This window comes from Macrotis lagotis, chromosome 1 (genome assembly GCF_037893015.1).
Source record: "Macrotis lagotis isolate mMagLag1 chromosome 1, bilby.v1.9.chrom.fasta, whole genome shotgun sequence".
In the NCBI taxonomy this organism is placed as follows: Eukaryota; Metazoa; Chordata; class Mammalia; order Peramelemorphia; family Peramelidae; genus Macrotis; species Macrotis lagotis.
Window position 1 is genome coordinate 247,441,720 of NC_133658.1, and position 25,971 is coordinate 247,467,690.

The following is a 25,971-nucleotide window of genomic DNA, read 5'->3' on the forward strand; positions in this document are numbered from 1 at the left end:
TTGATTAATTGATGTTTATTCTAAACTAGTAAAAATATCAGATCTAAGATGTTTTCAAATATACCCTTAGCCTTCCAGGCTAAGTTCTCTTCTACCTTCTCCTTAGAGTCCATCTTGATTCTTTCTCCCACCCCACTAGCTCCCATCACTTGTCGGGCTATCTTCCCCTTCGAGTTATTTTCTATATATTTCTCTGACCACATCTTATAGATATACATGCTCCCAGAGGCTATGGACTGGAGGGATTTGGGGAATTTGGGGTTTTTTTTTTGATGAAGGGGAGTTGTCTTTATATTTCCAACACCTGTAACAGTAACTTGCAAATAGTAGGTTCCTAATAAATAGTTTTCGAATTGAATACACAGACACAATAGTTTTTTAATTGAATGCATGTACATAATGAGTACAAATGTACAATATAACAGTCATGCCCATGTGCACACATTCAATACACTGCAGCAACATCATGGACATACTCATCTTTAAAACTGACCCCAAGAAAAATGTGTGTGTGTGTGTGTGCAGATATATATATGTGTGAATTATACATGTATATGCAAAAATATGTGTGAATGTATATGTATGTATATAAAGCCATAAACATATACCCAATACACATATACTTGTATTCTAAAATATAGATACTTATGCACACAAAGCTAACATATACATGTGATATTTGTTCTTCCATCACAAAGGGGTGATACTATAACAGCAGGTGACTTGGATTTGAGTGAGGGAGGTGCTGTGCTATGTCTCAATTTCTTATCGGCCTCACTGTCTCCTCCAGAGCCATCTGGGTCCAGTGGCCAGATATAAATCAGGACACCTGGAGATGGCATTGGATGTGAGGCGATCAGGGTTAAGTGACCTACCCAAGGACACAGAGCCAGAGTCAAAGTATCTGAGAATGGATTTGAATTCAGGTCCTCCTGACTCCAGGGCCAGTGCTCTATCCAAACTATACTTGGTCATCAACACATCTATATGGTTTTACATCTATCAACATATTTCTACACACACACACACACACACACACACACACACACACGCATTCACATTTATACACACAAACACACATAATAAATTTGGGTTGTTTGATGCAATAAAATATAACCCACATTTACATGCACATATAGATAGTAATCTGTATGTACAGAGGTAGCCTAGTGTTAGGAAAAACACTGGCTTTGGAGTCAGAAGATTTCAGTTTATTCTGGAATGTAACTAACCCTATTCAAGTCACTCAGCCTCTCTGAGGTTCACCAACCTCCTCTAGAAACTAAGGGGGTTGAATGAGGTGATTTCTGCTCTAGAGGAAGCTGGTGATACAGAGGATAGAGCAAGGGGGCTTGGAGGGCCAGGAAGACCCAAATTCAAATCCAATCTCAGACCTTTATTAACTATGTGATCCTAGGCAAATTGTTATTTAACAGTTAACATTTGTATTTACTGTGTACTAGATATAATTATTATCTTATTTGATCCTCACAACAACCCAGGAAGTTTCTCCAATATGGGGAAACTGAGGTGAATAGAGTCTTAGTGAATTGCACAGCTAGTAAATGTCTGAGGCTAGATTTGAACTCAGGTCTTCCTCAGTCCAAGCCTGGTGCTATGTCCACTATAAAACCTTGCTACCAGTTATTTGGGCCAGTCCCTTAATTTTCATTTGCCTCAGTTTCCCCAACTATAAAATGAGGATAATAATAGTAATGTTGTTAGGATCAAATGAAATAAGATTTGTAAAAAGTACTTGGGACCATAGTAGACATTGTACATACTTATTCCTTCCCTGACCCTAAGTTCTAAGGCTTTTTTCAGTTCCAACATTCTGTAGTCTAGACTTCAAGTTCTCTTTCAGCTCTGATATACTATGTCCTATGATGTAAGACCTATCCTGCCCCACAATTCCACATTCTTTGGCCTGATGTCCTTTCTAACCTCTAAAATTCAGGTCCTCACTTGTGTACAGAATGCTACTTTCTAGGAGTTTGAGGAGTGGGCTGACTTGGAGCACAAGCATGAGGCAGAGACAATTAATGCCTCTTTTCTGGGTGCCAGTTGGGTCAGGTCCCATGGCTGGCAGAAGAGTTGCTGTGTTTTCACTCTCAGGTCACAAGGCACATGATAACCATCCATGTGCCCATTCTGGCCTGTGGTCCAACCACTGCCAGCCTCGCCACCTCAGTTTCCTCTCACAGTTGTCTCAAAGAGCCAGTGAGGGAGGGAGAAAACAACGTCAAGAGACGTCAGAATAAGGCATGGGGCAGGATAACCTGGGACAGGTTGTCTGATTCCCTTCTCTTGTTGCCTTGGTGGAATGTGGTGCCCAGCCCACTCAAGTGCCACAAAAGAACCATCAATCCTCTGGGTGGGCAGTGACTGACATCAGCTGCTTTGGCTTCTAGTTTGGGGGGAATTATGAAATATCAAAACAAGAAAACTCAAAGGGGCATCCAGTCCAACCAGTACTGAATCAGGGATCCCCCTTTCTAACATCCCAGATGAGAGAACATGCTGTATCTGCTGGAATATTTCTAGGGATGAGGAATTCTCTCTTTTACTTCGAAATCTTTCCTTTATTGGACAGCTATAATGTGGAATTTTTTTTTCCTATAGGGAGTTAAAATTTACCTTTGGAGCCAAACAGAACAAATTCCCTCCCCAATGCTTCTTTCTTCTTCAGGCTAATCATAGCCTTGTTCTTGCAATCAACTGATGCATGGAATGGTCTCTAGACCCAGTCCCATCCTGGTTACTTTCTTTTAAAATGTTCTCCGGGGTCCTTTAGGGCAGACTGTTCAAAACTTCCACCTGGCCACTTCTTTGCAGGCTCTGAGAGAAAACTGATCAATTGAGGGTGGGGGAGACATGTGTTTGGCACTCCTTCCTTCGTTTTTAGTGTTCAGATGGCTGCGTTCATGGTCACTGACAGTCAAGGCACTGGTACAAAACCCACTTCTTTACCAAAATTTCTACCATAACATGCCCTACTTACAACAAAAGAGTCAGCCTTGGAGTATAGAAGGCTTGGAGAGGCAAAGAGAAAATCCATCTCATCCAAATGACACACACATTCTCTCTCTCTCTCTCTCTCTCTCTCTCTCTCTCTCTCTCTCTCTCTCTCTCTCTCTCCCTCCCTCCCCCCAACATGCTCTCTCTCTCAATTAACTCTTTTGCCTTGCCCTAACTAAAATTATTTGTCCACAGTTACCAAGTGGCAGAGCCAGGATTCAAACCCAGGGTCCTTCCATTATGGCATAACTTTGTCCTTTTGATTCCATAAGCCATTAATTAAATCATTATCAGGGTAAGAAATTCCACTAAACAAAAGGTCCTCTGAGATGGACTGGTAATATTCCAGCCTCTAAGCTGGAGAGTCCTTCAGAGGGTATCCAGTGGAAAGATAGCAAGGTACAGACACTACATTTGGAATTAGAGGAATTAAGTTTGAATTCTAGCCGTGTGACATACTGGGGCAGCTAGGTGGCCAAGTGAAGAGAGTGTCAGATGCAGAGACAGGAAGATTCATCTTCATGAGTTCAAATCTGATTTCTGTATAGCTGAATGACCCTGTTTGTCTCAGTTTCCTCATCTGTAAAAATGAGTGGAAAGGGAAATGGCAAACTCTAGTATCTTTGATAAATTGGTCACAACTGAACAGGGCAAGGTTACATGCTAACTGTGTGACTTTGAGCAAATCATTAATCCTCTCTGAAACAGTTTCCTAATCTCTCAATAAGGAACTCTCTAAGTATCTCTGTCAATTCTAAATCATATGGATGACTGCTCCCTAAGCAGGAATCTACTCTGTGTCACCCTGGGTAGGAGGTCTTCCAGGCTCTGAGGGAATCTCACAGGGTAAGCCTTTCCCCTGAACTCGGGGAAAGCTAAATTTTCAGGTCTAGGCCCAAAGTTATATAGACATTGAAGACCTTCAGCTTCTTTAAAACTAATCTTATCCAGTTGCTGCTCTGATTGGGGTCACAAAGGAATTGCCTGTATCTCCCTTATGGACTGAGCCAGAAGGATGTCACTCCCAAAGTGGGCTCAGACTTAGAGGTTCCAAATAATAGATTTAGGTGTGAAATTTATCTTAGTGGACATCTGAAGAAATTGAGACTCAGAGAGAGGGTCAGGACTTTGCTCAAAGCCATATGATCAGGTTCCAGTGACTAAGCTAGCATGCAAACCCAGGTCTTTGGATTTGCCCTGCTCTAAAGCCAGTTCTCTTTCCCTAATTACATGCTGCAAGGCAGTAAAGTGGTACCATTCCCAACAGGAAATCAGTTTGGTTCAGGAAAAAAAAATGAATGAGCTAAGATATCTGGATGTTAGTCCCAGGTTTGCCACTAAATTCACCGTGTGACCTTTCAGCAAGTCATCATACAGCTTCACTGGACCTCAGTTTCCTCAATTGTTAAATGACAGAGTTGGATTGATTAGATGATATTGTCTGGGAGCCATATAGAGGCTATCCAGAGGAAGTGGCCTGGGGGTGGCTAGGTGGCAAAAGCTAGTGGAAAGAGTACTGGCCCTGGAGTCAGGAGTACCTGGGTTCAAATCCGGCCTCAGACACTTAATAATTACCTAGTTGTGTGGCCTTGGGCAAGCCACTTAACTCCATTTGCCTTGCAAAAAAAAAAAACCTAAAAAAAAAAACAGAGAAAGTGGCCTGTATGTTGAAGAGGCACTAAATTCCAGATTAAAATAATATTTAGAAATATTTAATGAAATACAAAAAGATATAACAAAGCATAAATAACATTAATATATATTTTTCTAAGTCAATATGCATCCAGCAAGGGTTCTTAGAAATGATTTATGTGCTCCTCACCCCCCTTTCCCTGTTTCTATTTGAATTTGACACATCTTTTTAAACCAATTTATGTGAGAAAATTTTGAGGGAACCAGGTACATTTATCATGTTGAAGAGAAGACTCAAACAGGTCATGGTCACCATCTTATATCATGTGAAAAAGTATGAGACTTGTTATTCTTGGCCTCAGAAGAAAAAGAGTAGAAAAGTGCCTGATAATAATAAACAAATAAAAAGACTTAGCCATGTCTAACAAAGACCTTTGTGATAGACCCTGAGCTCCCTGTCACTTACATTTGTTAAGTAGGGGGCCTCTCCTCAGAGGTAAAATTCCTAATTAGAGTGGGCATTGGACTAGATGAGGATAGTCATACTCAAACAGAAACAAATGTCCAGGCTAGATATATTTACTTAGAAAATCACATTAAAAGCTATCATTATTTATGTTGTATTGTTATTTATTTTGTTAAACATTTCTCAATTACATTTTAAGTTGGTTCATGCTGCACTCTAGATTTTAGCAGGACATGCAGGCCCAAGTTTGAGAGTTCTGGATTAAATGACCAAAAATCATCCTTTTCAGGTATAAGTCCATTATGAAGAAAAATTTAAAAATAATTCCCATGTTTTTGGTGCCTTTCAGTTTATGAAGAATTTTTCTTATAGGATACCTATAAGACAGAGAGGCCAAGCATTGTTATTCCTATTTTACAGATACTGGAACTAAGTTCAAAAAAGGGGGTCAAGTTCTTTGGCCAAGCTCCTATGATTACTAATTGAAGATGTGAACTTGAACCCCTGGTTTGTGATGCTCCTGATGTATCATACTGGGCAAAATTAATTGATTTCAAAAATTCCTTTCTGCTCTAAATTAGACAGATAGAGAAAAGGACTAAGGACTAAGCTACAAGAATACAATGCAAGTTTCTCCAACAGAACTAGACCAAACTCCAGGCTGCTTTGCCTCTTTGGAAGAGCTGACCCCAGTGAGCCTCCTGTTGAATATTCTTGTCACAAGGGGCAGTACTAAGAAATGATTTCATCAGACACACATGAACCTGGTCCTGTGGCCATGCTGATGTGTCAGGTCAAAGGCCCCACCCCCTGGCACAATTGAACAGACAGGTATAAAACAGGGAACCAGCCTCAGCTCTCACAGTCACTTCTCTTCTGGCATCATGCATTCTAGTGGCCTGTTCTCCCTTCTGCTGCTCCTGGTTCTTGGAACCTTGGTATCTGAGGCCTCAAAAGGTTAGTCAAGGTGATGGGTATGGGAGAAGGCAGACCTGGATCGAGCAGAGGTGGAGAGAAGTTCTGAGAAGTCAACTGAACCCAACTGGGGAAGGGAGGGGAGCTGGCAGGGAATCTACCACCTCCTCACCCTCTCCAAAATAATACAGAATGAAAACTTAGGGAGATGTGGGTCTTAATTGGAGTTTGAAAGAAAGGAGCCCAGGAAGAAAGATGGTCTCCTCCATTCAGGAGGTTCAGAGGAGAAATCATAGGGCAAGAATTGAAGGGAAGGATAAAGCTTCAGTTCTAGCATACCATGGTATTCACAAAAAGTTAAATGAGGGAGAGTTAAGAGACAGAGCATGTTGAGGGTGGGGGAGAGAGAGAGAGAGTGAGAGAGAGAGAGAAAGAGAGAGAGAGAGAAGGGGGAGGTGTTTTGTGGGGCATAGAGCTGAAAAGGGACCTTTGATATGAGGAAACTGAGGACCAGAGAGGGGAAGAGATTTGACCAAACTCAAACGGGTAGGAAGAATTAGATCTAGGTCCTCTGACATCAAAACTAATGTTCTTTCCACTATTCTACCTTAATAGCTCAGATTCCTAGCTCCTCCCTCTGGGCAGGCAAAACCATCAAAAGCTTCAGAGTAGGAAAATGACTTATTCAAGGTCCTGTGGAAAACAAGGGACAGAGCTGTGATTCGAACCCAGATCTTTGAACCTACTGCATTTATTACTGTATCTTGTCTAGACTTTTCCTATTAACCTGAACTACTTCTTAACTCTGAGTCCTTGCTTGCCCTAGAGATCACTCAACCCTTCAGTCTAGCTGGTGATAATCTTTCTCTCTTCCTTGTTCCTTCTCAGGTCCCTCAGACTGAACTTGGGTGTCTCTCTTAGGGATAACTGGCATGGAATGGGGGGATAGAAACTGGCAGGTGAATGCAATAATCTGAATGTGGGGCATTTCTTTCCCTTAAGGCATGATGGCTTCTAAAGGATATCATCATCATCAACATCATCAGCTCCCCATGAGTGGTCATGTCACGAAGAGCAACCCTACCAAGAGTAATAATATATATAAGGGTCATTCTTCAACCAAGGTCCATATGTCATCTAAGACCCAACCTTCATCCAAGAGTCATTCTTCAGCCAAAAGCCTAAATTCTTGGAAGTCAGGTACTGGCCCTCATGTTATCATGTGCACTTTTACCTACATGTCCCAACAAATGCCAAAAGGATTCAGGCTATCTTAGATGAAAAAGGGCTAACTTGATGCTTCTAGAAAGATCTTCCTGAGATGAAGACGTAGTGGGTGGGGATTAGTTGAGGAGAATGAAGAGGAACAAGGCTCAATGACCTACTCCCCAAAAAGAAGATGAGGAGAGAAAGGTGGGAGGTAATAAGAAGGGTCCAGAATAGAGCAGGCTTCAGGATTCCTAGGAAGCTGAATGAAGAGACTTGTCCTTGAACCAATGAGTAACAGGAACAATAACAGATGATAGCAATACTTGAAATGTGGACAGCCTCTATACTATAAGGGAGGATCTAAGGTATGGTAGAAGGAGTCCTGGGTTGGAGAATAGGAAGTCTGGATTCTCATCTTAGTCAGACATTATAATGCAGTGAGAAAAGGCATGGATTTGGAATTGATGCAGCACAATTCAGTCTTGACTCTGCTGCTTCCTGCCTATATATCCTTGAAAAACCATTTCCCTTCTCTGAGTCGAAGTTTCCTCATTTGTATAAGGAGAGGGTTGAGCTACATGATTTCTAAGGTCTAAATCTTTAATTGCATGATCCTGCCACTAACAAGAGTGGAAGATTTCACTGAGAGGCAGATTTAAATTTAATGTAGGGAATAACTTCTTCACAATCATCTGTGAAAAATGGAATGGTCTTCCTTGGCAGGAAGTGAATTCCCTGTAAATGAAAGTGTTTAAATAAAGGTTGAATGGTTCCCTCTCAGGGACTCTGTACAGCAATTTCCTAGGCAGATAGGTGGTACAATGGATAGAATGCCAGCCATAGAGTTAGGAGGAATTGAGTTCAAATCCAGTCTCAGATATCTGACACTTAGTTGCTGTGTGACCTTGGATAAGTCACTTAATTGTGATTGTCTAGCATCCAAGGTCATTTCTAGTCATCCTGATTCATATCTAGCTACTGGACCCAGAACATTCTGGAGGAGAAAGTGAGACTAGTGACTTAGCACAGCATCCCCTCATTCAAAATCAATTCATGTGCGTGTCATGTCATCACCTCCTTAAGAATGAAAACTATCAGCATCATCACCAAGACTTCAGCTTCAGGAAGGGAGTGATTAGATAAACTCTGGGGTCTCTTTTGATTTTAGAGGGCTATGAATTTACAAATCTGTGATCTCCTTTAAGCCTTCATCAAACTAGATAATAGGATTATTCTCCTTGCTATAGATGGGAAAATTGAAGCTCAGTAAGACTAAATGACTTATCACATAGCAATATCATCAGTATTCTGACTCCTAGTTAAGTATTCTCAGAGCATTGGGTCTAGAGTCAGGAAGAACTGAGTCCAAATCCAGCCTCAGACATTTATTAGCTGTGTGATTCTGGACAAGTAACTTAACCTTTTTCTGCCTCAGTTTCCTCAACTATAAAAAAGGGATCATACATAGCAGCACCTACCTCCCAAAGTTAAGGATCAAATTAGGTAATATTTGTAAAATGCTTGGAACTTAATAAATGTTCTTCCCCTTCCCTTTTCCCTTCTTTTTCAATTCCCCTTTCTCTTCCTCTTCCCCTTCCCTTTCTTTTCTTGAACAGTAACATCTCTGGGGAAAAAGGCTAGGCCCTTGAAATCAGGCAGGGGACAAGGGGGTCAACTCTTTCAGGGTTTGTGATTGTGGGAGTTCTTTTTACAACAGGACACATTGACTTGACCCCCCTGTGTTTTATGCCTGGACTAACCCTTTTGTCTCTCCTCAGACAAAATTCTTATGTGAAGGCCATGGATTGCTAAAGCTGAAGCATCATCCTTCTCTTAAGTTCCTGCCCTGGGATTTCTACTTTCAACTGTCTCTCTTCTTGATGCCTTTTCTTCTAATTACTAATAAAGATGCATCCCCCTGCATTTCTGTTCTGTATTTTGTGACTGGAGAGAGGGTTTTCTAGGAAGAAGTATAGGGGGTGGGAAGGAGAAAGAAAACTACAAGGCAGTCCTCCACAAGACTTTCTTGGGAGTGATTTGAGATGAAGGAAGGTAGCCCTTCTTCTCCCCATCTTCCCCCAACCCCAAAAAGGAATAAAGCATGGTAGAATGGACACTGACCTAGGAATCAGATGACCTGGGTTCAAGTCCTTGTGTTGACAGTAAGAGGCATTATTATTATAGATAGGGTTTAGGTTCAAAGCTCAATATTAATTCTCTTCCCCCCGCCAATATCTTCCAGTTACTGTGACAAAATCTTGCCTTTGTCTTAGACTCAGTAGCAAGGCCTTTTCCACAAGCACCTACCATCTCCCAGTCAGGTCTACACCTACTTCTCTTGTAAACTCTTCCCTGGAATATGTTATTCCCCAGCATTTTTCCCTAGCTCTCTTATAGAGAAGAGTAAGCCCTAAGGGACTCCACAATCCCCTTCTATGACCATTCTCTAGTCCTTCACTTCAAACTCACCTCCTCTTTAGCAGATGGTCTTTGAAAGATGCAGGGAACACCATTCTCCCAAACCTCTCTGCCAAGGATGGCTAAAATTCTTTTGTCAGCATTTAAAGGGTCCATAAGGCTAAGAATCTAGCTCCTCTAGCTATATAAGAGGATCTTAGAAACAACCTAGTCTAACTTTCTCATCTTACTGATGAGAAAACTGAGACCTCAGAAGGTTAAATAATATGCCTATAGTCCGTTGAGTTGATTATCTCACCTCCTGGATCCTATGCCATAATGTACTTCAAAGTAGAGGATGGGTGTCATATTCAATCCTTGATATAATGATGAGAATGAACTTATGATTATAAGATTAGTTCAGTTTACATCAGGAGTTCCTTAACCTGTGGTTCCATGAACTTGTTTGTTTTTTTTAAAAAATTGATAATTGTATTCTAACATAACTGGTTTTCTTTGTAATTCCATGTATTTTAGTTTATATGTCTAAAAAGATACTATCCCAAAAAGGATCTATAGGTTTCACTAGACTGTTCAAGGGATCCAAGGCACACACAAAGTATTAAGATACTGCTTTAGAAGTTTCAGAGAGGGGCGGCTAGGTGGCACAGTGGATAAAGCACCAGCCCTGGAGTCAGGAGTACCTGGGTTCAAATCCGGTCTCAGACACTTCATAATTACCTAGCTGTGTGGCCTTGGGCAAGCCACTTAACCCCATTTGCCTTGCAAAAACCTAAAAAAAAATGTTTCAGAGAGGTAAGGTAAGTTGTCCTAGGTTCCATAGCTAGTAAGTGGAGAAGTAATGGAAGAATGATGATGAATACTTAAAGGAGGAAAAATGCATAGGAAAAGAAATTCAGCATACACCTTTCTGATTTTACTATTTTGCTGTGATTTCTGACTGTTTCTCCACCTGATTGAAAGGGAGTTTTCAGATTAAGACCACTGCCCCTATAGGAGTGAGACAGTACTGTACTATGGAAAGAGCAGAGGTCTGGAAACCAAGAGATTTGGATTCTTGTCTTGGTCTGCAGCCTAATCAGTCAATAAGTATTTATCAATTACCTCCCAGGTGCCAGGATACTATACTAGGGGCTAGAAAGATAAAACAATGCCTGTCCTAACTGGATGACCTTGAACAATTCAATTAAACATTTGTGGAGGACCTATTATTTGAGAATTTATAAGAAGGAAAAAAGTCTCCTTTCATAGTTAGATAACTCTCCAAGACTCTAAAATGTAGAGTAGATACTAATCTGCATTTGGAAAGAAAGTCCCCCTCTCCAAAAAGTTCCCAAGTTCAAAATCCCAAGTCCCAGTCCTATCACCACAAAGTCCTACGTGATGGGACTAATACTATCTCACTTGTTCATCCCAGACCCCCAGAACTTACTTCTTCCTTCTTTAGTCGGTTGTTTAAATGCTTCATTGACATTCTTTTCTTAGTTTTATCATTATTTTTTATTTTTCTTTTTTATTTATTCTATTTTTATCATTATAATTATCATCACCCCTCACCTCCCCAAGCCAATAAAAGTCCTCTATTGTAACAAAGAAGTATATTCAAGTCAAACAAATTCCCACATTGTAATAATGTCTGCCAATGTATTTCCCATTTCATACCCTGTCTTCCCTGAGACTCAAAGTTACAGTATCCTTCTGCATTAGTAAAGGGAATTTTCTTTTACTAGGAATTCTCTACGCCAAAGAAATCAAAGGTCATTCTCTACCCTGTCCTGCTATAGATAAGACTCTGTGCTATGTTCTGGGAAAATAAAGACAAACAAACAAAAAAAAAATCAAAAGTTCTTGGTCTCAAGAAATCTTTTTAAGTTAATTTTTTTCAATCAGTGAAAATTGATCTTCTTTCCTCTTGACCATCAAAAAAGAAAAATAAAACCCTTTTACAAACATGTGTAGACAAGAAAACAAATTTCCTAATCAGCCATGTTCAAAAATAAAATTCTTCAATCTACACTTTCAGTCTATTATCTCTTTATCAGAAGTTAGGTAACATGGTTCATCTCAAGTCCTCTGGAATTCCTAGTTTTATCTCAAAAAGCTCATGATTTACTGGGGAGGGGATACAACAAACAAATAATTGTTTCAGGGTTACTACTTATGAGTATAATGCAGTATAGTATCTTACAGAGAAAAGTAACACTTCAAAATGACTTCCAATGAACCACAGTTTCCTCATCTGTAAAATGAGGGTTTTGGTCACAATGATTTCTGAAGAACTGTCTTGCTTCAGGACTCTATGATCTGTGTCTTCATGGACCTTGCAGTACAAGCATTCTATGTTATATCATTTTATTAATAACAATATTCTATATTCTAGGGTTCCTTCCCAACTCTCATACTTTGTGTTCTATTTTATGCTTCAAAATTGAGTAACATCTTGTCTGACCCTTAATCTCTTCTATTTAATGAAAGAAAGCTGCCTATTTAAAACTACTGAGCAAGATATCATGAAGAGAAACAACCCCAATAAGGAAAGAATGACAGGAAACACACCTTGTAACTGGGATTGGGGGGTAGGGTCAGTTCCAACCTGTGAAATCATTTGGTATGGGAACTTTCTCTTTTGAAACCTTACAATTTTCAGGTTTATTAATCCACTACTGGTGGAGCTATAAATTTGTTCAGTTATTGTGGAACGCAATTTAGAACCTTGTTTCCAAGTCACTGAATTGTGGATACCTTTTATTCAACTATATCTCTATACCTCTTGGGTCTAAATCCCAAAGAAATGAAAGAGAGAGGAAATGCATAATATGTACAAGAGGAATTTTATACACAGGAGGAAATAAGAAATATGTACAGAAACGCAAAAAAGAGATATGTACAGAAATATTTATAACAGCTCTTTTGGTATAGTAAAGAAACAAAAGTGGGAGTGGGGGCAGCTGGGTGGTGCTAGTGGATAGAGCACAGTTCCTGGAGTCAAGAGGACCTGAGTTCAAATCCAGCCTCAGACACTTAATAATTTCCTAGCTGTATGAACTTGGGCAAGTCACTGAACCCCATTGCCTTACATAAATAAAAAAAATTTTTAAAAGAAATAAAAATTGGGGTGGCTAGGTGGCGCAGTGGATAGTACTGGCCCTGGAGTCAGGAATACCTGAGTTCAAATTCAACCTCAGACACTTAATAATTACCTAGCTGTGTGGCTTTGGGCAAGCCACTTAACCCCATTTGCCTTGCAAAAAAAATTTTTTAAAAACCTAAAAAAATAGAAACAAAAATTAAAGAAGTATTACCTATGAGGAATGGCTAAGCAAATTATGACAAAAATGAAAGGAATGTTGTGATATAAGAAATGATGAAATGGATGACATAAAAGAAACCTGGGAAGACTTGTTTGAACTGATTAAGAGTGAAGTAAGAATTAAAAGATTAATTTTCACAGTAACAACAACATGAAGAAAATATCTAAAGACTTAAGAACTTCATTCAATACAATGACCAACTATAATTTTAGAGGACTGCTGATGAAGCATGCCAAATACCTCTAGCATAAGATTCAGAAAAAAGACACTTTTGCAGGGGTGCCTAGATGGCGCAGTGGATAGGGTACTGGCCCTGGAGTCAGGAGTACCTGAGTTCAAATCTGACCTCAGACACTTAATAATTACCTAGCTGTTATGGCCTTGGGCAAGCCTCTTAATCCCATTTGCCTTGCAAAATCCTAAAAAAAAAAAATGTGTAGAAATAGTGTGGGAAAATGTTTTACTGATTTTGTATATGTGTCACAGGAGGTTTGTTCTTGTTACTGCGTTCTTTCTGATGAGAAAGTATGAAAGAAATGAGAGAAAATTTAGAAAAAAGGAAGGAAGGGAAAGAAAGGGAGGAAGAAAGAAAGGGAGAAAGGGAAGAAGGAAAGAAGGGGAGAGGAAGGAGAGGGAAAAAGAAAAGAAGGAAATCTAGAAAGAAAAAAAAAGAATAGAGAAAGAAAGAAAAAGAGGAAGGAAGGGAGAAAAGTGGGAAGGTGGAAGGGAGGAAAGAGGGAAAGAAAGAAAGAAAGAAAGAAAGAAAGAAAGAAAGAAAGAAAGAAAGAAAGAAAGAAAGAAAGAAAGAGAAAGGAGAAAGGAGGACAGAAGGAAGGAAGACAGGAAGGAAGAGAAAGAAAGAAAGAGAGAGAAAAGGAAGGAAGGGAGAAAAAAGGGAGGGTAGAAGGAAGAAAAGAGAAAAAGACAAAGGAAGAGAGAAAGAAAGAGAGAGAGAAAGGCAGAAAGGGAGGAAGGAAGGAAGGAAGGGAGGGAGAGAGAGAGGGAGAGTAATGGTGGCATCTTTTTAATGCAGAGAACAAAAGGAAAGAGAAGAAAATCACAGATAAGCAAGCCATACATAAAAGAAATCTGCAGTTTCATTTACAATCTCTTTCTGTTGAATTGTATATATAAAAAGGTCTATTTTCTTGATGTCTGTTAAGTCTATTATAAAAATACTTGAGTTCAAATATGACCTCAGACATTCACTAACTGTATTGTCCTGGGAAAGTCACTTACCTCACATGCCTCAGTTTCCTAATTTGTAAAACGAGTTGGAGAAGGAAATGGCAAACTATCTTTGCCAAGAAAACCCCAAGTGAGGTCACAAAAAGTAAGACATGACTGAAACAACTGAATAAAAAGTAATATGGGCTGCTTTGGGAGATAATGGATTTTGTCTCCTCTCATTGAAGGGCTTCCAACAAAGATTAGATCATAGCTGGTGGTGATATTGTGGAGAGGGTATACAGATTAGATTCATCTGTTCTTTGGATGTCTTTCTCTCAAACATCAATTTGAGAAAAAAAAAAGGAGATTCACTTCAACTCAACAAACAGGTGTTAAGTCTGTGCATAAGTGATACACTCTCCTTACTTGCCTCTACCTCTTGAAATCTCTAGCTCCTTAAGACTCATATCAAGGGAAAATTTCAACATGAAGATTTTCTTCATCTAATCTCCCATCCCCAGTTATTGTTATTCCTCATCAAATCACTTTATATTTATGTTGCAGTTTGAACTTAATAAATGCTTGTTGATTGAATCCAATTTAAGATCATGGAGTTAGCACAGTCAGAGATGATGGTGACATCTAAGATGTGGCAATCTTTGTGAATGGTTGATAGAAAGGGACAAAGATATGGGTCATAAGTATTGAAGAGCCTGATCAACTTGGAGCCCAGGATGTGTTAATGAACATCAAAGCTTATACTGAAGTAGCCTTATCTAAAGGCTGGGGTTGGAGATAGGGAAGAAGTCCAGGAAATGAAAAAAGAGAGAGAAGGCCCTGGAGGATGGTAGATGACTAAAATGAGTTGCTAGATTGGATGTCATAGATGAATGCAGTAAATCTTAGAAGAGGAGGAGGGGTTTACTGAATGACTGATGGCTCAGGCACAATTTGTCAATGATAATGAAATGTAAAGAATTCATTGATGCCTCCTCCTGGATCAAGCTAAAGAACATGAAATATTGCTGATGTCATCAGGGATACATTGTTTTCTGGGAGGAGTCACATTTCCACTAGTACTAGAAGACAGAAGGAGAGGGAGTTTAAATGGTTTAGAATGAAGGGAAACATAAATTTTACGGTTGGAGTTCCAGATAACACAATGGAACAGCAAGGCAGGAAGGACAGGATCCACATCCTCCAGCTGAAGTGGCCTGAGATAGTGACATGAGGAGAGTTCTCAATGGAAGGATTACCTTAGGAGATGATGACTCTGAATCAAAAGGGTAAAGGGAATAGGACATTTAATTCAACAGGCAAATATTACGTACTACTCAGTATGCTGGGTATTAGAAATTTTAAAAAGCCAAAAATGGGAATCCCCTTGCCTTTAAGGCTTACATCTTATTGGGTGAGGGAATAAATATAACAGTTAAGGAAATTAAGATAGATTAAAAATAGTTTTTTTAAAAAAGTAACCTACTTGACATTTAAAGTTCTTCCCAGTCAGGATCCAGGTTCTCTTTCCTGGCTGATTACACATTATTCCACCACCACCACCATGCAGCCTGTGCTCCAGTCAAACTGGCCTCTTTGCTTTTCCCTATTCGTGATACTCCCATCTCCTGCCTCTATCCCCCAGGTCTGGAATGCTCTCCCTACTCATCGAACTTCAGTTCCCTTCTAGACCCTGTTCTAATGTTACCTTCTTCAAAAGACCTTCCCCCATCACTATATTTTTATCCAGAAAATGTCCCACATTTACTTGTCTCCAAACTTGTTACCATTCTGTTTTTTCTCCATTATCACCACCCCACAAACCTCAATAGATTACCAGAACATGACAGATTCTTAATTTAAAGCTTCTTTTGATTTAGTAAATCAACAAATATATATATTAAATGTTTATCATGGGTCAGCACTCTTAAGTACTTGGTGTGGAAAGAAAAGCCCAAATATGTTCCCTGCCCTTAAGGAGTTCACATTATAATGGAAGAGATGGCACCAGGGAATAAAAAAGATAAATATAATGCATATAGAAAGTAAGGGCAGCTAAGTGGGGCAGTAGGTAGAGTGCTGGGCTTAGTATCAGGAAGACCTGAGTTCAAATTTCATCTCAGACATTTACTAGTTGTAGAACTCTCAACAAAGTCGCCCTGTTTTCCTAGTTTATTCATCTGTAAAATGAACTGGAGAAGGAAATAGCAAACTACTGCAGTACCTATCCCAAAAGAGGGTCAGGAAAAGTCAGACAGGAATGATAAAAAAAGTGACTGAGCAACAAAAACAACAGAAGACAATCTCAGAAGAAAGGCACTGGCTGTGTATGTGTGGGGAGTGAAAAGTCGGGGGGGGGGGGTCAGGGATGGTGTAAAAGAGGTCTGCTCCCTGGAATTTGAGTTGTCTTAAAGAGAGCCAATATGCAGAGGTGAAGAAGAATATTGAAGTCCTAGGAGCAGGGGACAATCAATGAATGCAAAGGTTTGGGAGATGGAGTGTTCTGTTTGAGTATCATCAAGGTCAGTGTAGTTGAAGACAAGATCACAGTTGTAACCAACTCTGTTTATAGCTGAGGTAGAATGAGCTATTGATTGATTGAAATGGGGCATGCAATTAGAAATGGTTAGCATGTTGTTAAAGATTCAAGACTAGAACTCAGGAGACAGATGATAATTTACTAGCCATAGCACAAGGGAAAAAAAACAACTGAATGGAGTCCCCATAGACATAATTAACAAACTTCCTAAACATCTTAAGCCTCTTCCATTTTTTCCCCATCTTCCATCCCTTACTGAGACATGGCTTCCTTCTGAAGCATTGTTTTTTAGAGTATTTTATACTTTATTTTGGCAGCTGGATGGCAGCCATGAATACAGTGCTGGGCCCGGAGTTTTCCTTCTCCAGCTTTGTGAATTCAAATCTAACTTCAGATGCTTCCTAGTTGTATGATCCGAGTTGTATGCTGGGGTCCCAGAAACAAAAACTGTATTTGTATCCAAGTACATATCAGCATCTTTCTTAAGCTGTGACTTGCAGAACTGAATACAATACTCCAAAAGAGAACTGGAAAGGACAGACGTGGATTTAACTTTCCTGTCCCTGGAAGCTATGCTCCTCTTAATGCAACCCAAAATCACATTAGCTTTTTTGGCTGCCATATCACACAGCTGACTCATCTTGAACTTGCAGGTCACTAATCATCCCAAATCATTATAGAAAAAAAAAATTAGAGTTGACACAGAGCCATACCCAGGAATTCTAGGATCTGGGGCAAAATCAGGAAGAGGGCATATGCTCTGGGTTGACACTGATTTAGGGTAGTCCCTTGGTAGGTTTATAGTTGGTACTAGAACAAAATGGAAGGCTCATATTCAATTCACCAGTAAACATTAGGAAATTTACTTTGCTATAGCTAGCAAATCTTTCATGATTCTGACCCTGTCTTCTCTCTCCCCCAATCTCCTTTAGGACAATAAAGGCATTCTGGCCTCCTGATTAGGCTATTATGCCCCTGCAAACTCTGATCTGTTGTGAGGTGGGGTCTCACAAAATAGTGTTGCCATCTACCAGGAAAGAGAATCTCAAGGGAAGACCTTAAACAATATAATCTCATGTCTCCCTCAACAGGCTTCTTTCCAACCACTGATATTCCTTTTTTTTTTTTTTTTTTTTTTGCAAGGCAATGTGGTTAAATGGCTTGCCCAAGGCCACACAGCTAGGTAATTATTAAGTGTCTGAGGTTGGATTTGAACTCAGGTACTCCAGACTCCAAGGCCCATGCTCTATCCACTGCACCACCTAGCCACCCCCCAACCACTGATATTCTTTCTAGATACGCTCTTTGATGGTTAGCTTATCTCTTTATAGCTGCCCAGTTCCAGTCAATCTGAACCCTCTGTTCCCATCCTCAAAGTGATGCTCCTTTGAGTTTATCAACCTCAACTTTGTTCCTTCCAACATCCCTCTCCACACTTTCCACTGTGCTCTCTGTAATGCCTACTCCATAATTAATAACCATCTTTAATATCTTAAACCTCTTCCTTTTTTTCCATCTTCCATCCCTTACTGAGACATGGTTTCCTTCTGAAGCCTCATTTTTTTAAGAGTACTTTATATTTTATTTTGGCAGCTGGATGGCAGCCATGGATACAATGCTGGACCTGGAGTTTTCCTACTCCAGCTTCATGAATTCAGATCTAACATCAGATAGTTGTATGACCCTAGGCAAAACACTTAATCCTGTTTCAGTTTCCTCATCTGTAAAATGAGCTGGAGAAGGAAAAGGCAAACTATTCAAGTGTCTTTGCCAAGGAAACACCAAATAGGGAGCATAAAAATGTCACCAAAACAACTGAACAGCAACATTCTTCTACTCCATCTCAGAAACACATAGAGATGATCTTATCCCTGATCATACCATCACACATACATGTTTACTTTCTTGTTCACAAAACTGGAAATAGTATGATCTGATTATAATATTTTATAATTCAATCTTTCCCTGTGCTTTATGACCTGGAACTCTAGTCTTCATCCTCACAATGACCTCTATTCTCTCCATTCCTCTTATCACCGCTGCCCTGCCTCTACTCATCTCCCTTCCCCATCTAGATTTTATTGAATAACAAAATGAAGTTCTACAGTATCTTTTACTCTCCAATCCTTTATCCTGTTGACTTACCATCAATCCCAACTTGTCAAATGATAATCCTTTGTTTCACTTCTACCATCTACCTCCTTCTCATCTCTTATACAGCATATATTTCCTTCTCACACAGCTACCAACTCAGCTCTGCTCAGACCCTTTTCATCTTTCACCTGGACTATCATGATCATCTAACTGGTCTCCTTATCCCAAGTTTCTTCTCACTCCAATCTATTTTCCTTTTGATGTCCAAGGGATCTTCCTAAAGTGCGGGTCTGATCATGTCACATAGTCTCCTCTGCTCAATAAATTCCAGTAAATTCCTATTATCTCTAAAATAAAATAAAAACTCTTCTGTTTGGCATTTAAACCTGCTTCCTTCCTATCTTTAATCTTGTTACACTTAACTTCTCTCTGTGCTCTCTATATTTCAGCTAGCTAATCTAGTGGTAGTTCTTTGAACATGATATTCCCTCTTCAGTCTTTGCACTGGCTATCCTACATGCCTGAAACATTATCTCTGGCTCTTAGTTCCCCCTGGCTATCTTCAAGACTCAGCTTAGGTCCTACCTTTTGCAAGAAATGCCAATGCTCCCGGCTGTTGGTACCTTCCTCTCAACAACTACGTAGTATAAATTCTAAATGTACCTCATTATTTACAGGTTGTCTCTCCAATTAAAATATTTGTTCCCTGAGAACAGGTATTATTTTTGCCTTTCTTTGTATCCCAAGATTAGCATAGTGTCTGCTGTTCAGTAATCACTTGATCCCCTGACTAGAGGAGATGGAAAGGGAGAGGAGTCAGCACAGTCAGTACAGGGCATCGATCTGATGGAATCTCAAAGGTATGGAGGTCAAGGGACCTAGGGGAATAATGGTTTGAGTGAAAGAAAAAGAGATGGTCATTGGGTGGAAAACATCAAGTGGGAAAAAATGCAACCCTCACCCCAATCCCAAGAATAAAAAAAATCTCAATCCCTGGGACCAGGATACAGGTGTCTGAGACAGAAAATACACACCCTCCAGGGTAGGGACAAGAAGGACATGAGCTGAGATGTGACAATATAATTAAGGAAGGCATTTGATAGTTTCCAATTTCAACTATTTTTTTTTTGCTAACTAGGTGCTAATCTAAATTGTTTCTGGATTATTGAAGGAATGCCAAGTGCTATCAGCACCCTTTCACTTTTAGTGACCTTGAGCAAAGCCCCAGTTATGGCTTTGCCTGCTATGCTGTGGTATATAAACACTGAGATCAATGAGAAGATAGTGACATTTTTACCATCAAATGGGGGGCTATCAGAATTAGCAGAGGATAGACGCAGCAGGAAATTCTACTGGGGCATATAGGTCAGCAAATAACTACTATAGGCTGTATTGAAAGTCCCAGTCTCTAAATCTCATTCCAAGATGTCAGAGAAGGAGGTATCTTTAGAAAGTATCTTACACATGGATCTCAATATCAATCCCCAGACTCTGAGAACTAGAAAGCAAATGTAATCTAGCATCTTCGGTATCATGAGAGATAACTCTGATGGACCTACTCAGATTGTCGGATTCACATGGGTCCCCTTTTGAATAGAACCTCTGAAGTCTGTTAATAAAATTTATTCTATGCCTTCCTCACAGGTGTGTTGTGAAAAAGGCACTTTGTTTTTTATTTTTATTTTTTTTTTTTTTTTATTTTTTTTAAATTTATTTTTATTCTCATTTTGTACAAATGTTTTTCTTTACATTAATAAAATATACTTGTTTACAAGTAAACAAAATACCCCTCCCCCATGAATATAGATAGACTTGCTTGGGCAAAAAAGTAAAAGGGGGATAATAAAAATTAAAATTAAAAAAATAATAGTAATATTTGTAGCTATGGCCAGGTGGCACAATGGACGAAGCACCAGCCCTGGAGCCACTAGCACCCGAGTCCATATTCAGCCTCGTAAACCCAATAATCACCCAGCCATATGACAAGCAAGCCACCCGATCCCCACTGCCCTGCAAAAACCAAAAAGAAGAAAAAAAAGACCCAAAATAAAATAAAATAGTAATAATAGTAGGGGTGGCTGGGTGGCAGACAGAGCATTGGCCCTTGAGCCAGGAGCACCTGGGTCCGAATGCGGCCCCAGACACCCAATGATCACCCTGCTATATGGCCCCAAGCAGGCCACCCAGCCCCACTTGCCCTGCACCCTCCCCCAAATAATAATAACAAAAAATGTGTTTCAGTCTTTGTTCCAACACCATCAACTCTGTCATGAGTGGATCACATTCTTTATAAGTCCATCACAAAAGTTACTTCCATATTTTTCCAACATTGCCATTGCTGATCGCAACTCCCTCCTTTCTTATTTCTCCACTACCATGTATTCTATTTTCTCTCTCCTTTCACTCTGACTCTGCTGTAGGGTTGCTGAGTGGCGCAGCAGACAGATCCCTGGTCCTGGGGCCAAGAAGCCCTGAGCCCCCATACCACCCCTTAGGCCCAGAATCCACCTGGCCCTGTGGTCCTGGGCAGGCCATCCAATCCCAGCCCCTTGCAAGAAGTTAAAAAAGAAAATGTGTTATATCTGACCACTATCCCCCCATGGTCCATCCTCTCCTCCTTTATTCACATCCCCACCCCTTCCCCCTGCTCCCCCCTCCTTCTTACTCCAGTTGTCTATACCCCATTGAGTATATTTGCTGTTTCCTCTCCTAGCCATCTCTGATGAGAGCAAAGGTTCCCTCATTCCCCCTTGCCTCCCTCCTTCCATATCATTGCAATAGCTCATTGAAATAAAAAAAAAATCTTATTATGTGAAATAGCTTGGACTATTCCCCCTCTCCTTTTTCTTTCTCCCATTCCATTTCCCTTTTTTTCTTATTGACTCCATTTTTACACCATATTTTATCCTCGAATTCAGCTTTCTCCTGTGCTTCAACTATAAAAGCTCCCTCTACCTGCTCTATTAACTGAGATGGTTCATATGAATATTATCAGTACCATTTTTCTATACATGCAGTTCATCCTCATTAAGTCCCTCATATTTCCCCCCTTTCCTCCAATCTCCATGCTTCACCTGAGTCCTGTATCTGAAGATCAAACCTTCTGTTCAGTTCTGGTCATTCCAAAAGGAACATTTGAAATTCCCCTGGTTCATTGAAAGTCCATCTTTTTCCCTGGAAGAGGACATTCAGCCTTGCTGGGTAGTTCATTCTTGGCTGCATTCTAAGCTCTTTTGCCTTCCGGTATATTGTATTCCAAGCCCTACGAGCTTCCAATGTAGCTGCTGCTAAGTCCTGTGTGATCCTGACTGCTGCTCCATGATATCTGAACTGTGCCCTTCCGGCTGCTTGTAATATTTTCTCTTTGACTTGGGAGTTCTGGAACTTGGCTATTATATTCCTGGGGGTTGGTTTTTTGGGATCTCTTTCTCGGGGGGATCAGTGGATTCTCTCCATTTCTATTTTGCCCTCTGCTTCTAGAATATCAGGGCAATTTTCCTGTAGTAATTCTTTGAAAATGATGTCAAGGCTCTTTTCCTGATCATGACTTTCAGGTATTCCAATAATTTTCAAATTATCTTTCCTAAGTCTGTTTTCCATATTAGTTGTTTTTTCAATGAGATATTTCACATTTTCTTCTAATTTTTCATTTTTTTGGTTTTGAAGTATTGATTCCTGATTTCTGGTAAATTTATCAGTCTCCCTGAATTCTATTCTTTGTCTGAAGGATTTATTCTCCTCAGAGAGTTTTCTTATCTCTCTTTCCATCTGGCCAATTTTGCTTTTTAAAGCATTCTTCTCCCCAATAACTTTTTGAACTGTTCTATCCATTTGACCTAAGCTGGTTTTTAGCATGCTATTTTCTTCAGCATTTTTTTGGATTTCCTTGACTAAGCTGCTGACTTCATTTTCATGTTTTTCCTGCATCTCTCTCCTTTCTTTTCCCAGTTTTTCTTCCAACTCCCTCATTTGATTTTCAAAGTATTTTTTGAGCTCTTTCATAGCCTGAGCCCAATTTCTGTTTTTCTTGGAGTCTTTAGATGCAGGAGCTTGTGCTTCCTCATCTTCAGACTGAGTATTTTGATCCTTCTTGGGCTCATTTGCAAAATATTTCTCAATGGTCTTCCTCTTGTTTCTTTGTTTGTTCATTTTCCCAGCCTAAGCCTGTTTTTGGGGGGTGCTTCCTGAGCTTTTGGGACACTCCCACAAGGGTCTCAGACCCTCCTGGTCTGTGAATGAACATAAGCACCCCCCTCTGCCACGGGGCCAAGGTGGGGGGCCCTGTTGTTCTATGGGGGGGCCTAGACTGGGATCAGGATCTGAATGTGGTCAGAGCTCCAGGGTCCTGTTCCAGGGACAGAGGACAGAGCTCGGCAGTCTCTCTCTTTTCACTCCCCTCCCTCAGCTTAATGGGCTCATGCCCTTGGGGGCTCCTGCTTACCCGCTCCACCTGCTTCTGTTTCCAGGTCTAGGCTTCCGAAAGACCAGGCTGCTGGCTGTGTGCCCTGAGGGCTGGGCTCCACGTGCTCGCCCCGGCAGAGGTCCCCCGCTGTTCCCCCACTCCGTGCAGGTGCTCCCTGGGGTGCAGCCCAGGAGACTCCCCCGCTGCTGCGAGCTGCGGCCCCCAGCGCCCTGGGGCTGCCTGCGGGAGGCTGAAGTTCCTTGGCTCTGGCGGGCCACCCCTCTGGTGAGCCACCCCTCTGGCCCCGGGGAGCAGAGCCTTTCTGCTCTTTTCCAGGTTACCTTGAGTAGGAGAACTGCCTCACTGAGTCCCTTTGTGGGTTCTGTCTCTCGAAAGTTTAGTTAGAGTCCTTAGTTTATGAGTTTTTATCAGAGAGCTCCTAAGACTCGCTCCCTTCATGTCGTCATCTTGGCTCTGCCCCCCAAAAAAGGCACTTTGTAAAGCTAGAATTTATATATTAAAAGTACTCCCACAAGGTAAATTGTTGTTAGTCTCCTAGTTTTTATATGGTGTCCCAAAGCTTCTTAGAATTCCAAGGAAGACTAATTGTATTGATACTAGTAATACAGGATAAAAATTTCTCAGGTCTCCATACATTTCCTTTTGATCTTGCTAAGTGGGGGTTATGGATGGACTACAAGGGAAATAATGGGGGTTGGAAAAGTCAAAAGGAATTTTCTCAACCCAAATCTGATAGTAAACTGTGATAAGAGGATGGCAACTGAGGTACAAAGGAGTAAAATTTTTTTAAAAAAGAAGATAACATAACCCAAACCTTCTGCTGTTTTTTTCTATCTGTCTCTCTGAAGGCAGATGAGGCACCAGAACTCATTTTTTAAAAATCTGAAATAACTTGAGGCTATGGCTAGAAATCCAAAAGTCCCTCTCTATAATTAAGGTCACAACAAGTGAAATTCAATAGAATGCCAGTAGAGAGCAGCAGACAACTTGAAGAAAGCAGCCCTATGGTGAGAGTCCTATGAGGGATGACCTTGCTACAAGCCAACCTCTTCTGGGAGGGCATCAACAGAGCAAATGATGACATCAGCAGCTCCACTGGCCATTGGCCAGGATTCATGTCAGAGTCAGAGAGGTGGTTTGATGGAGATACTATCAGAGGAGAATATTCCTGTGACTTTTCATGCTCCGATCTCAGACATTTTACTGACTGTGTGACCTAATCTCAGTTTCCTCAACAGCAAAATAGGGATAATAATAGAATCTACTTATAAGGGTGGCTGTGAAGCTCAAATGAGTTACTATTTGTAAATTGTTTCGTATAGTGCCATCTAAACATCAGTTATTATTATTATTATCATCATCATCATCATCATCATCATCATCATTATGTGAATTCTCAAAGCATGTCACTGTGCCTATACTTGTTCTTTACACGTGTTCCCGTTCAGACTGGTAGTATAATCTGAGGAAAGAATACACTTCTCTGTGTATAATTTTATTTGCTATTTATTTGGTTATTCTGTTTTCATTACTTTTTCTTTAAAATAGCTAGAGAAAGGGCGGTTAGGTGGCATAGTGGATAAAGCACTGGCCTTGAAGTCAGGAGTGCCTGGGTTCAAATCTGGTCTCAGACACTTAATAATTACCTAGCTATGTGGCCTTGGGCAAGCCACTTAACCCCATTTGCCTTGCAAAAACCTAAAAAAAAAATAGCTAGAGAGATCCAGGGGGCATAGTAGGTAAATCATTCGGCCAGGAGTCAGGAAGATCTGAGTTCAAATCCAACCACAGACACTTGCTAGTCCTATGACTTTGAGTATAGGGCTTTGTCTGTTTTTTCAACTATAAAAGGAGAATCACAAGAGTGCCTACCTCATAGTTTTGTTGAGAAGAGAAAATTAAATAATGTTTCTGGAGCACTTAGAATAGTGTCTGTCTGGCACATATGTGTTCCCTTTCCTTCCCCTTTCCTTTCTGGTAAAAGGAATATTAATAAAGTATCATGAGTTGCCCTAAATTTCTAGAGACTTACAAAGCACCTTGCACACATTATGTCATATAAGCTTCACAATAGCCCTGCAAGGTAAACAATTCAAATAGTTAACTTCCTGGGGTAGGTAAGGATACTGAGGCTTATTGAAATAAGTGACTTGTTGAAGGTTAGTCAATGGCAGAACTGGGACCTGGGGCCTCTAATTCTAAATCCAGTGCTTTTTTCTATTACATAAAATTAAATTCTAAGATGTTTTCCAGTTTAGCATTTTATGAAGGCAAGACTTCTCCCTACCAACTCTAATCTTAGAATGCCCTAAAACTTTCATTCCTAGACTAAATTAAGAGACACCATCCATACTTCTGAAATAGGAAATGCTGTACCCAGAAAATGGAACCTGAAGACAACCTGAATCCTACTCATCCTTCAAGACTCAGATAGTGTCATTACCTCCCTCAGAAAGCATTCCTTGATTTATGATATAATGGGAAAAGATGCTGTTCTGAAATCAGAGGAACTGATGCAAGTGTCATTTCTGTAGATAATGACTATATGTGTGACTTTGGACAAGTCATTTAATCTCACATTATTACTTGTATGACTTTAATTTCTTTGGGCTTCAGTTTCCTCCTTTAAAATGTGGGTGTTGGCAACTTGTCCAAGGTCTCTTCTAGCCCAGATCTAGGATCCTTTAATCCCCTCAGCTCCCATTTTACAGTAGAAAATACTGGAATTTCCTCAGACAAAAGTTAGGTGACTTGCCTAGGGACTCAGAGTTGGTACAAG

General features: G+C 40.3%; 1 long non-coding RNA gene across 2 annotated transcripts in view; it reads left to right on the forward strand.

The window, feature by feature from the left end:
- LOC141515696 (uncharacterized) overlaps window positions 1–9,091 on the forward strand; it is a 36,530-nt gene extending 27,439 nt beyond the window's left edge. For both annotated transcript variants that reach the window (XR_012476457.1, XR_012476462.1), the window contains exons 2-3: window positions 7,034–7,231; window positions 9,019–9,091. This is a non-coding gene — a long non-coding RNA (uncharacterized LOC141515696). The remainder of the gene's footprint in view (window positions 1–7,033; window positions 7,232–9,018) is intronic.
- Window positions 9,092–25,971: the final 16,880 nt, after the last annotated feature.